Raw genomic sequence first — 10,593 nt, forward strand, 5'->3', positions numbered from 1 at the left:
TTTAATGGCACTTCATTGCCCATTGGAACACCTTACTTTGGTATATTCTTTCTATTAAGAGTGGGCTTATGATGTTTGTTAACCTTATGACTAAGGGGGAGAATGTTGGAATTAATCTTCAGTTGTAACAAACTAAGAGATAAGGGGAGCTAAACCTCCCACGTACATGCCCTGATCGGGGGCATCAAACCAACGACTTGGTCTCGGTCCTGCCTCCCTAGCACCTAATACAAAAGGAAAATGACCCCTCCCGTGGAAAACTAACGATCTCACACAAGTAGGCCACGTCCTCTCTCTAACAACCGATCCTAATGAGGTGCTAAAGGAGACGAAGACCGACTACCACCGCCGGCCACCTCCAGTGATGTGTCGGTGGCATGTCTACTCCGACCAGCTGTTGCATCTCCAACGGGTCCACGAGGGTCATGCCAGCGGCGCTACTGGAGTGCTGCTGCTCTTCACCCTGCCTACACCTAGCAGGTAGGGGGCTGCACCTTTTGCCAACGATGGCCAAGGCCATCTCGGGTTCTTACAAGCGCTTCCATTTTTTATCTATGATATTCTAATCTTGAGATCAAGATCCTATTAATGTTAACTCTAAAGTTTATTTTCTAACATTTAGATCAAGTGACACTCTAGTAAAATCCCCATACCGCTCCAAATCGAGGGAGTATCTGATTTTGTTGTAATGCTTGGTAACTTGTCCCAAGACTTGATTCGCTGCAAAGTAGTTCATAAAAGAAAAGGGTATGTCTAGTTGGTACATGCATAAGTGATCTACAGTAGGTAGTGGCTATTGGACGCAAAATGGCGAAGTTCTTGTTCTCTTCTTCTTCTTTTTGAATGGTCACTGGGGGGAGGATCCCCACCTGAATATATTCAATCGAATTTGCCTAGAAGCCTCGCGGCTCCATACAAGATAGGTTCAAATGAACCAGAGTACACGGGGAAAACAGGAAAAGAGATGCAACCGAAAACACACACACACACACACACATCCAGCAGAACCACCGGAAGACCCGCCGAGGAAAGGGCACACAGGGAGAAGAAGGCCTTTCGACAATCCGAAGCTGGACGCACCAACACCACCGACCGCCATCACAAATCTCATCAGCACAACCCGCCAGGAGGAGGACCTCAACTTACATCTTCATCTGACCAAGCAAGGAGAGCCTTGAACGTTGGTCGTCTGGTCGCCACCCAACAACACCCAGCAGAGGTAGAGGTGTCATATGGGAACGAGGTGATCCATTGAGTAGGATAACGACCCCGCTAACCCGGCTTCGGATGAAAATCAGAACCAATCCAAAGCAAGGCTGAGCCATGATCTCGCATACAGAGCACCACCTCCTCGCCAACAAAGCACAAACCACCATCAGCGCCAAGCCGGCCGCACCACCACAACCGTCAAACCCGCAGCGAGCAGCCACCACAGAGACCAACCGAGCCTAACCCAGATGATGCCTTCAAGAAGGGATGCGACACAATGTGCGCCGCCATCGTCCGTTCCAGACAGACTTGGAACATGGGTTTCCCCCGGGATGTGAAGGGGTAGTCACCATGACAGCGCCGCCTCCAAGGAGGTTAGCGGCGCCCACAGGCATCACCGGCGCCGGCTCCGGCAGGAGCAGGGCTCTCGCCCAAATGAGCAGACCACCTCCAATAAGCATCGAATTGATCTCGTAGCACTGCTCCCTGCACCACCACAGAGAAGGGCCACTGCAGCCCCATCGCCACACATGACCAAATCCGGGTCGTCGTAGGCCAGATCCGGCAGGATCCAACTTGCCCCCCGCCGCTCCCCGCCGGATCGGGCCAAGCCGAAGCCGACAGGCGCGCCGCCCACGCCAGCGCCGCCAGAAGGCAGAACCACAAGCCAGAGCGGACGGCGGCGCCTCGGGGAAGGGCGAGCACCGCCACCCCGCGCCTCACAGCGACCTCCGCTGGACACATCTGAGCCGAAACCAGCAGCCATCCCCGACGCCAACCGGTCGCCAACACAGCAGGGAGACGCTGATTCGGGGAAGGCCAGCGGAAGGGAGCCGCGAACGCATCCGCCCCACTGTCTTCGACCACCACCAGCAGAAGCGACGCACGCCGGAGTCACGCCGCGCCGCCCGCCGCCCCACGGAGCTCCCCCAGCCCGCGAGCGGTCTGCACGAGGAACGACGGCCCGCCGCCGCCAGATCCGCGCGGGCTTCGCCCGGCAGAAGCTTTTGGCGGCGGCGGGAGGAAGGGGGGTGGCTAGAGGGGAGGTTCGGCCGGAGGGGATTGGGTCGCCGCCCGAGCCGCCCTGGGGAGGACGGCACGGGGGGGGGGGGGGGGGGTCGGAGGAAACCCTCTGTTCTCTTCTGAGATTTGAGATGTCGATCCTCGAGCCGGGTTTGTCTCTGTGATGTAGTCGTAGTCGTAGAGAGATGAGGCTAGTTCTTATGCTATTGTTCTTGATGGTTTGTTCCCTGTAAACACAATGTTAAGGTTGTTGCTGGATGCACGACTTGGCTCTTGACTATTGCAAAATATCTTAAATTGGAGACAAACTTTTTTGAGAATCTTTGTTCGCCGTGATTTCTCTCTGAAAACTAAGTGGACACAACAGCTACTTGTTTGTTTAATAAGGTTGTAAACCCAGGCGCATGCATCTTTATTTCTTTTCAAACAAAGTGTTCAAATTGAAGGGTTTTTTTTGCTCGGACGCTACAATAGTTTCGATGTAGTACAGGAACGAAAGATAAATAGCATCGAAGGACAGAAGTCAACAGATCCATACGCTGGATGCATAGTTGACTGGCACAATAAGTTTTCATTAATCAAAACTAACATAAGTTAAGGCGGGAGGAAGAAATAATTAGTATGTGAGTCACTTCTTATGCAAAAACAAATCGAGGCTAGGCGGAGCAAAAAATGCTGAATTAGCTAAGCGATCTCCAAGAAAATCAAGGAGTTGAGTGACCTCCGTGGATGAATGTGAGAGCGCATGGTGAATGGATTGATCTTGAACGGATTGGTCTTAGTCAGCCTCAAGGAGTTGACTGCCGTGTGTCCCAATTTAGACGTGGGCTAATCCAACAATAAAAGAAAGTTGGAATTATATTCCTTTTTTAAAAAAATGGTTATTTGTCACTTTCAACACAGGGCTTTGCAGAATTGCCATTGTCAAGATTGGCTTGGTAAAAATGCCACCCAGCTCATCCATAATGCTACATCGACGGGCTCTTTACAGGGCTTTACGGACAGGCTTTGAGCTGTCAACTAATCATTGAATTAAGGTGAGGAAGGGGCCCCACCCACCTGAAAATCAGAGGGGAGCGAATTAGAGTGAATCATGTAAGGGTCTGTATGTTTAGCATTTTTGCCCAGCTCATGTACGCTTTAATTACCATGCAATTTCTTCTTTTTTCCATCAAAAATCCTACACTTACGGGAAAACTGCCACGGACTGATTTCACGGAGGGATGTGTCCTCGTCTCAGCCATAAATTCTTACCTCCTTGATTTTAACTGACCCCACCTCCTGATTTTAACTGGGCCATGTCAGCCTGTAACCCTCTTTCCGTAAGATGTGGCCCGTAGATGTAGCAAAGCTCTTTTTCCATTACTTTCCTTTTTCTTTTCCATTTTCTACGCACCTAAAAGGACCCAAGTGCCTCTAACCTTGTCCGATGCGTGTGGACTGGTTGGATATGGGTTGCTCGTCGCCGAACCTCACTGCTGCCTGCGCAAGCGACCGCAGCTCTCCGCCTTAGCTTGCCCATGCCTGTGCGAGCAACCGTAGCTCCCCGACGGTGCTCACCCATGCCTCGCTGATGCCCGTGCGAGCCACTGCGGCTCGTCGCCGGTTCTCGTCCACGTCTGCAGGCGCCAGCACAGCTCGTCCTCGCCTGGCGGTTGCCTGCGCGAGCCACCGCACCTCGCTACGGGTTCTCCCCCACGCCTTCGCGCGACAGCGCAGCTCCCCGCGGGTGCTTGCCATCCCCTGCGTGCATTGGGGCAGCTCGCCCTCCCCTGCTGGAGGAGCGTGTTGGGGATCGTAGCAGAAATTAAAAAATTTCTACGCATCACCAAGATCAATCTATGGAGTCATCTAGCAACGAGAGAGAGAGGAGTGCATCTACATACCCTTGTAGATCGCGAGCGGAAGCGTTCAAGAGAACGGGGTTGATGGAGTCGTACTCGTCGTGATCCAAATCACCGATGATCCTAGCGTCGAACGGACGGCACCTCCGCGTTCAACACACGTACGGAGCGGAGACGTCTCCTCCTTCTTGATCCAGCAAGGGGGAAGGAGAAGTTGATGGAGATCTAGCAGCACGACGGCGTGGTGGTGGAAGCAGCGGGATTCCAGCAGGGCTTCGCCAAGCGCTACTGGAGGAGGAAGAGGTGTCACGGGAGGGAGAGGGAGGCGCCAGGGCTTAGGGTGCGGCTGCCCTCCCTCCCCTCCACTATATATAGGGGCTAGGGGGCGCATGCCCCCCTTGGAGATCCCATCTAGAGGGGGGGCGGCGGCCCCTCGGGGGGCAACGGCGCCCTTAGGGTTTCCAACCAGGGGGGGCGCATGCCCCCTCGGGGGGCAACGCCCCCCTAGGGTTTCCACCTAGGCGCCTTGGGCCCTTGGGTGGAGCGCACCAGCCCACCAGGGGCTGGTTCCCACGCCACTTCAGCCCATGGGGCCCTCCGGGATAGGTGGCTCCACCTGGTGGACCCCCGGGACCCTTTCGGTGGTCCCGGTACAATACCGGTGACCCCCGAAACTCTCCCGGTGGCCGAAACTGGACTTCCTATATATAAATCTTTACCTCCGGACCACTCCGGAACTCCTCGTGATGTCCGGGATCTCATCCGGGACTCCGAACAACTTTCGGTTAACCGCTTACTAATATCTCTACAACTCTAGCGTCACCGAACCTTAAGTGTGTAGACCCTACGGGTTCGGGAGACACGTAGACATGACCGAGACAACTCTCCGGTCAATAACCAACAGCGGGATCCGGATACCCATGTTGGCTTCCACATGCTCCACGATAATCTCATCGGATGAACCACGATGTCGAGGATTCAATCAATCCCGTATACAATTTCCTTTGCCAATCGGTACGTTACTTGCCCGAGATTCGATCGTCGGTATCCCAATACCTCGTTCAATCTCGTTACCGGCAAGTCACTTTACTCGTTCCGTAATGCATGATCCCGTGACTAAGTACTTAGTCACATTGAGCTCATTATGATGATGCATTACCGAGTGGGCCCAGAGATACCTCTCCGTCATACGGAGTGACAAATCCCAATTTCGATCCGTGCCAACCCAACAGACACTTTCGGAGATACCTGTAGTGCACCTTTATAGTCACTCAATTACGTTGTGACGTTTGGTACACCCAAAGCATCGGTATCCGGGAGTTGTACGATCTCATGGTCTAAGGAAATGATACTTGACATTAGAAAAGCTTTAGCAAACGAACTACACGATCTAGAGCTATGCTTAGGATTGGGTTTTCTCCATCACATCATTCTCCTAATGATGTGATCCCGTTATCAATGACATCCAATGTCCATGGTCAGGAAACCGTAACCATCTATTAATCAACGAGCTAGTCAACTAGAGGCTCACTATGGACATGTTATGGTCTATGTGTTCACACATGTATTACGATTTCCGGATAACACAATTATAGGATGAACAATAGATAATTATCATGAACAAGGAAATGTAATAATAACCATTTTATTATTGCCTCTAGGGCATATTTCTAACAGAGCGTTCCAGTGGCGAGGGTGGTGCTGAAGAGAAGATGGATGCCTTGTGCAGGTCCTGAGCAAGTGGCGCGATGGCAGCAGCGGCCTGAGCAATTGTGAGGAATCAAGACGGTCGGGCATTGCTGCCTGCTGGCAATGACATGGAAGGCTTATAAACCTCCAAGACGCTGCTATGCAGCAGAAGCGTTGGCCGTTGTGGCAGCCCTGCAGGCGGCTGCCAAGTTTGGCATTGCTCAGATGATTCTAGGATCTAATTCTCAGAACTTGTTTGATAAAGTTAATGTATTGCACTGGCGATATTTTGATTTAGTCACTGTGCTGTATATTGCAATAGAGTTTGCAACATGGTTGCCCATGAACTTGCTAAGTTTGACGCTGCTTTGGGTTTCTACGATCCATTACTATGGAAGGATTTCCCTCGGTCCGTACGTGATCTGGTGAGCGGGGTGATTATGCTGCATCATCAACGTAGTAGAAAATCTCCCTCGTCTCAATCAAGAATGTAGTAGTAGAATTTAATGTGTCTGTCTGGTGCCCTACAATTTTGTCATGCATTGAATTGAACTTATAGAGTTGTTTTGCCTGACAAAAGTTATCGGGCGACTTCGGTATGTTCCCAGGCGTAGCATTGGTCAGCCGAAGCGATAAATTCCTTTACTAGATGACCCGTTGTGCCCAAATGGCGTAGAGTCCCATTTAAAACCATGAATGCTTTGAAAATATTTGTATTGTTTAGTAACTTTAGGTTTTATTACCTAGCACTCAAGGAAAAATTCTAACGCTTTTATATGAAAATTTAAGTAACACCTATGTTTCAAAATATATACTTCAGCATGCATAATTTGTTACGTTATTGAGGTAACATAGAGGCCAAATGGTGCAACGTCCCAATTCACAATTGGTAAGTTTTAGATGCAATTTAGGTGTACATCAGGATCTTCACTCAAAAAGTAAAGGTAGACTACACGGAAATCCACACAATGTGCTTCCATCTTTTTTTATTCTCAACACCGGATCATTAACATTAGTCCAGTTGTTTCCTTATAAACTGAGTATAACATATGTGAGATTATAATTATAAATTTTGTTGTGGGAACAAAACAATCACTACAACTGAGCATGAAGGACTATCGGACGGGCGAAGCTAGAGCCACAAGACCGTCATTCTTCTCCTCGACCACAGGCATGACATTCCTTTGCAGGATTCATGAATTTATTTTCCCTAAAAGATGTATGTGTCATAAGGGTTATCATAATTTCCATATAAGCTTATCACAAAAACTTAAGGGATTTTTGTTGTTGTTTAAAGAAACGAACACAAATACCTGTAGCAAAGGGGTCAGTTGAGGAGAGACTCCCAGTTGCTTCAGAATCATCTAATCTACATAAGTCATGAACATGAATACCAGTGTTCATTTCATCAAGTAGACATGGATGCAAAACTGGATGTAAAAGTTTGCTATGGTTAGCCTCCATGATAGCAACAAGAGGGCATGCAGACCAGAGCAAAAGCAATTTGACCATTTCTAATACACATGGCCACGTCCTTTCTCTTGGCACCGAGGGCTGCATGCGAGCGGGACTCGGGCGGCGCCAACCCTAGCCCGCCGCCGGCCTCCCTCCCCCTTCTCCTCTACCTCGTCGCCACCGGAGGGGGTCGCCAGCACACCGCCCGGCCGCCGGGGAAGGTGGCGGCGGGGATTTTGCCTGCTCCGTCGCGTGCGGGGGGCTCCGGAGCCGAGGCGGCGGCCTCGGGTGGTGGCGCGACGTCGTCCTCAGCCAACAGCGGCCGCGGGTGCTGGCCGGCTGCCTTGGCCGCGCGGGCAGCAAGGCGGCGGCGGCGGGTTGAGGCTGCTGGACGCCGGGCCGTGGGGGCGCCCGTACAGATGTGACGCCTTTGCCTCCAACGCTCGGGTCCCCTTTCAGATCCGGTCTTCGGTCGTCCCAGGCTGCCGGCGCCGGGTTTGAAGATGGGGCTGGGGGCGGTGTAGTGCCCGGAGAAATCCAGGCCGATTCAGCCGGCCACGACGGCGGCGACGCCCGCGGGCGCCGTCCCCTACCTATAGGCGCCGTTATGGTACTCCCCTCCCCCTTTTGCCTTCCTCCCCTGCTCGTTACCGGGCGAAAGCGAAAATCCTTCTGGATTGGGCGGCAGCGACGCCCGTGGCGTCGTCACCTTCATGAAGGTGCCGCCTTTGGTGAGTTTTGGGGCATTGGCGAGCTCAGTCCGTTGGTAGGCGTTTGGCAGCTGCGTGGTTGGAGTCTGCGGTGTTTTGGAGGCACTGCTTACTGTGTTCGCCTACTGTGTGGTAGTTCCTGGTCATCTCTCCGGCCATCAGCATTCAGAGCCCATTTGCGGGGGATTGGGTTCCCCTTCAGTGGGTGCCGTGGCCATTGTGGGCGGTGTGAGCTTGGAGCTGTTAATTGCGAACTGGGTGGCGCCTCTCTGCTCCGCAATGGGCTTCCTCCATTGCAGCTTCCTCATCAACAGTCTCGCCGTGCATTTGCTTCTCCTCGTGTGCAGTTCCCTCTCAGTGCCCAGGTTCCCCTTTGTTGAGATCGGAGGTGCATGCTGGCGGTGCTTTGGTTTGGTCTTCCCGGTGGCAACGGTGGCGGTTACTCATCTTAGCTCTTGGGAGAGCGTCTCTATGTTTCGACGGATCGGCACCTCGTGCCAGGCGAGGGGGCAGGGAGCCCCTTTCGGAGATGGAGGAGGTCGTATCCGTTTTGGCCGCAGCCCATGGAGCTGACAATGTGTTACTTTCAATCTGCTAGTTATGTCTCCTCAAGGCCTTCTTGGTGTCACTGAGCGGTGGACTGCGATCGGTGGAGGGCTTCATCCTCTTCCAGCTGCTCTTGGGCTTTAGTTTCTTCATCTTTGCTTGTAGGTTGTATGAAGCTAGCTAGCTGTTGCAGAGTACTATATATCTCTTAGCTGTTTTGTTTTTCTGTTACTGTAAGTGGGTTGATGATGTAATCCTGGCCGGTTGATGGCTTTGTTAATTCAAAGCCGGGCTCGACTTAAGCCTTCGTTCTAAAAAAAAAGGCTGCATGCGAGCACGCCGGGTGACCACTGTAGTAACCAAGAGAAATATTCCCCAAAATCACCCATGGGATGCTACATGAAGGGTACTACAGAAGACATCCACTGTCAGCTGAAAGCAACAATTTGTTCTGAAATTTGTAGCTTTATGAAATTTATTTCTGATGCATGGTCATGGGCTTGTTATGCTTCTAGAATAGCGAGGGTAAATTGCATTGCACAGACTTGAAAACTCACTGTAAAGTTTCGTGCGCCTGGACATATGCAAGCAGGAGGAAGGAAGAGGGAGGAGGAGGGGGCCAGATACCGTGGCGGTGAGCTGCTGCGGCTGGACGTCGAGGTCAGCAAGCGAACGTATGCTACGCGGCGACGCACGCACCTGCTCGTCGATCTCCATATTCTTGACCGGCACTTAGGCAGCAACTCAGCAACTTGTAGCAAGATCAGCACCTGCAAATATTCAATCCAAATTTGAGCACCAAAAGATCAGCATGTATATAATATATTATCCATGGAAGAAAAGAGATATGTCACGGGCAGTACATATAACTAGAAATGAAAGTACTTGTTGCTAGCGAGTAAAAGGATCTATGACGAGGAAAATACGCTGGAGCTCATGGGTGCTCCACACCCCTATACGAATAATAATCATAAAAAATTCAAAAAAATCTAAAATTTGGGGATATCAAACGTGGGTTCTCAATCTACTTTCATGTGAAATTTCGTGAAAAAAAACCAGGAAACATATCTGTGGCGAAGGACATACTATCCGAACAAAAATCCATCCAAGCAGTTTTTTTCTATACATAGAATTTTTTTTGTCTTTTTTGCCACGAATATGTTTCCTACTATTTTTTCGCGAAATTTCACATGGAAGTAGATCGGGACCCCAGGTTTGATATCCCAAAATCTCAGATTTTTTTTCAAATTTCTCAGTATCTTTTTGAATTTAATGTTTGTATAGGGGTGTGGAGCACCCGGGGGTGCTACAAATCGGCTTCCGACGAGGAGTACTATTATCCACTATACAGAGAACATTTCTCTTTGTCAAATAACTTCAGTGAATCATAGTAAATTCAATACATTTTTGGAAGAAAAAACTTGATCTATGTCCATGGGGCAATGGGGAATAAAATCGTTGGGATACTTGATTTGTACATTGATTTCAGCAAAAAACATTCCTCAAAGTGAGGAAATATACAGTCCAAAAACTACATCAAGATTGAACCTCATATGATTTTGTAGACACGTCCTCCCCCGCGTACTCCATTGGGACGTCAGCGGCCTCCGTCTGCCTGCCGGCCTGTCAGCCGGCAGCAATGGCGGTCATCTCCTTCTTCTGGTCGAACGAGAGGCTATCCTGGAGGGCTTTTGAGCGCGTGGAGGCTATGGTGGACGTGGTGCGAAGAGGTGAAAGGGACCGGAGGAGGATGACTACGACTATGGCCGGGGCTGGAGTTTATATAGCGGGCGGATGGCAATGGTGGGCGGTAGACGGACAGACGGGTGGCGCACGAGTAGATTCCTCGGCAACTGCATATCATTAATGTAGGGCTATGGACCGCCGAGGTGTCGTTTGAACGCGGAGCAGTCGCGTGCACCGGGAAGCGGCGCGGGCGGCGCTCTCTCAGCTGTCGTGCAGCTTCAATGCCGGCAACAGTGAGAGGTCGTCTGTTCTGGCCAAGCATGAATACGACACTGACGCTCTGGAGTGGCGCTGACCGTTTTGGACGGGAAGCGCGTGGGGGCTAGGGATGGGGTTAATGGTGGGCCAGGGCAGTCAGAAGTGGACGTGGC

Source organism: Triticum aestivum, chromosome 7D (genome assembly GCF_018294505.1).
Source record: "Triticum aestivum cultivar Chinese Spring chromosome 7D, IWGSC CS RefSeq v2.1, whole genome shotgun sequence".
In the NCBI taxonomy this organism is placed as follows: Eukaryota; Viridiplantae; Streptophyta; class Magnoliopsida; order Poales; family Poaceae; genus Triticum; species Triticum aestivum.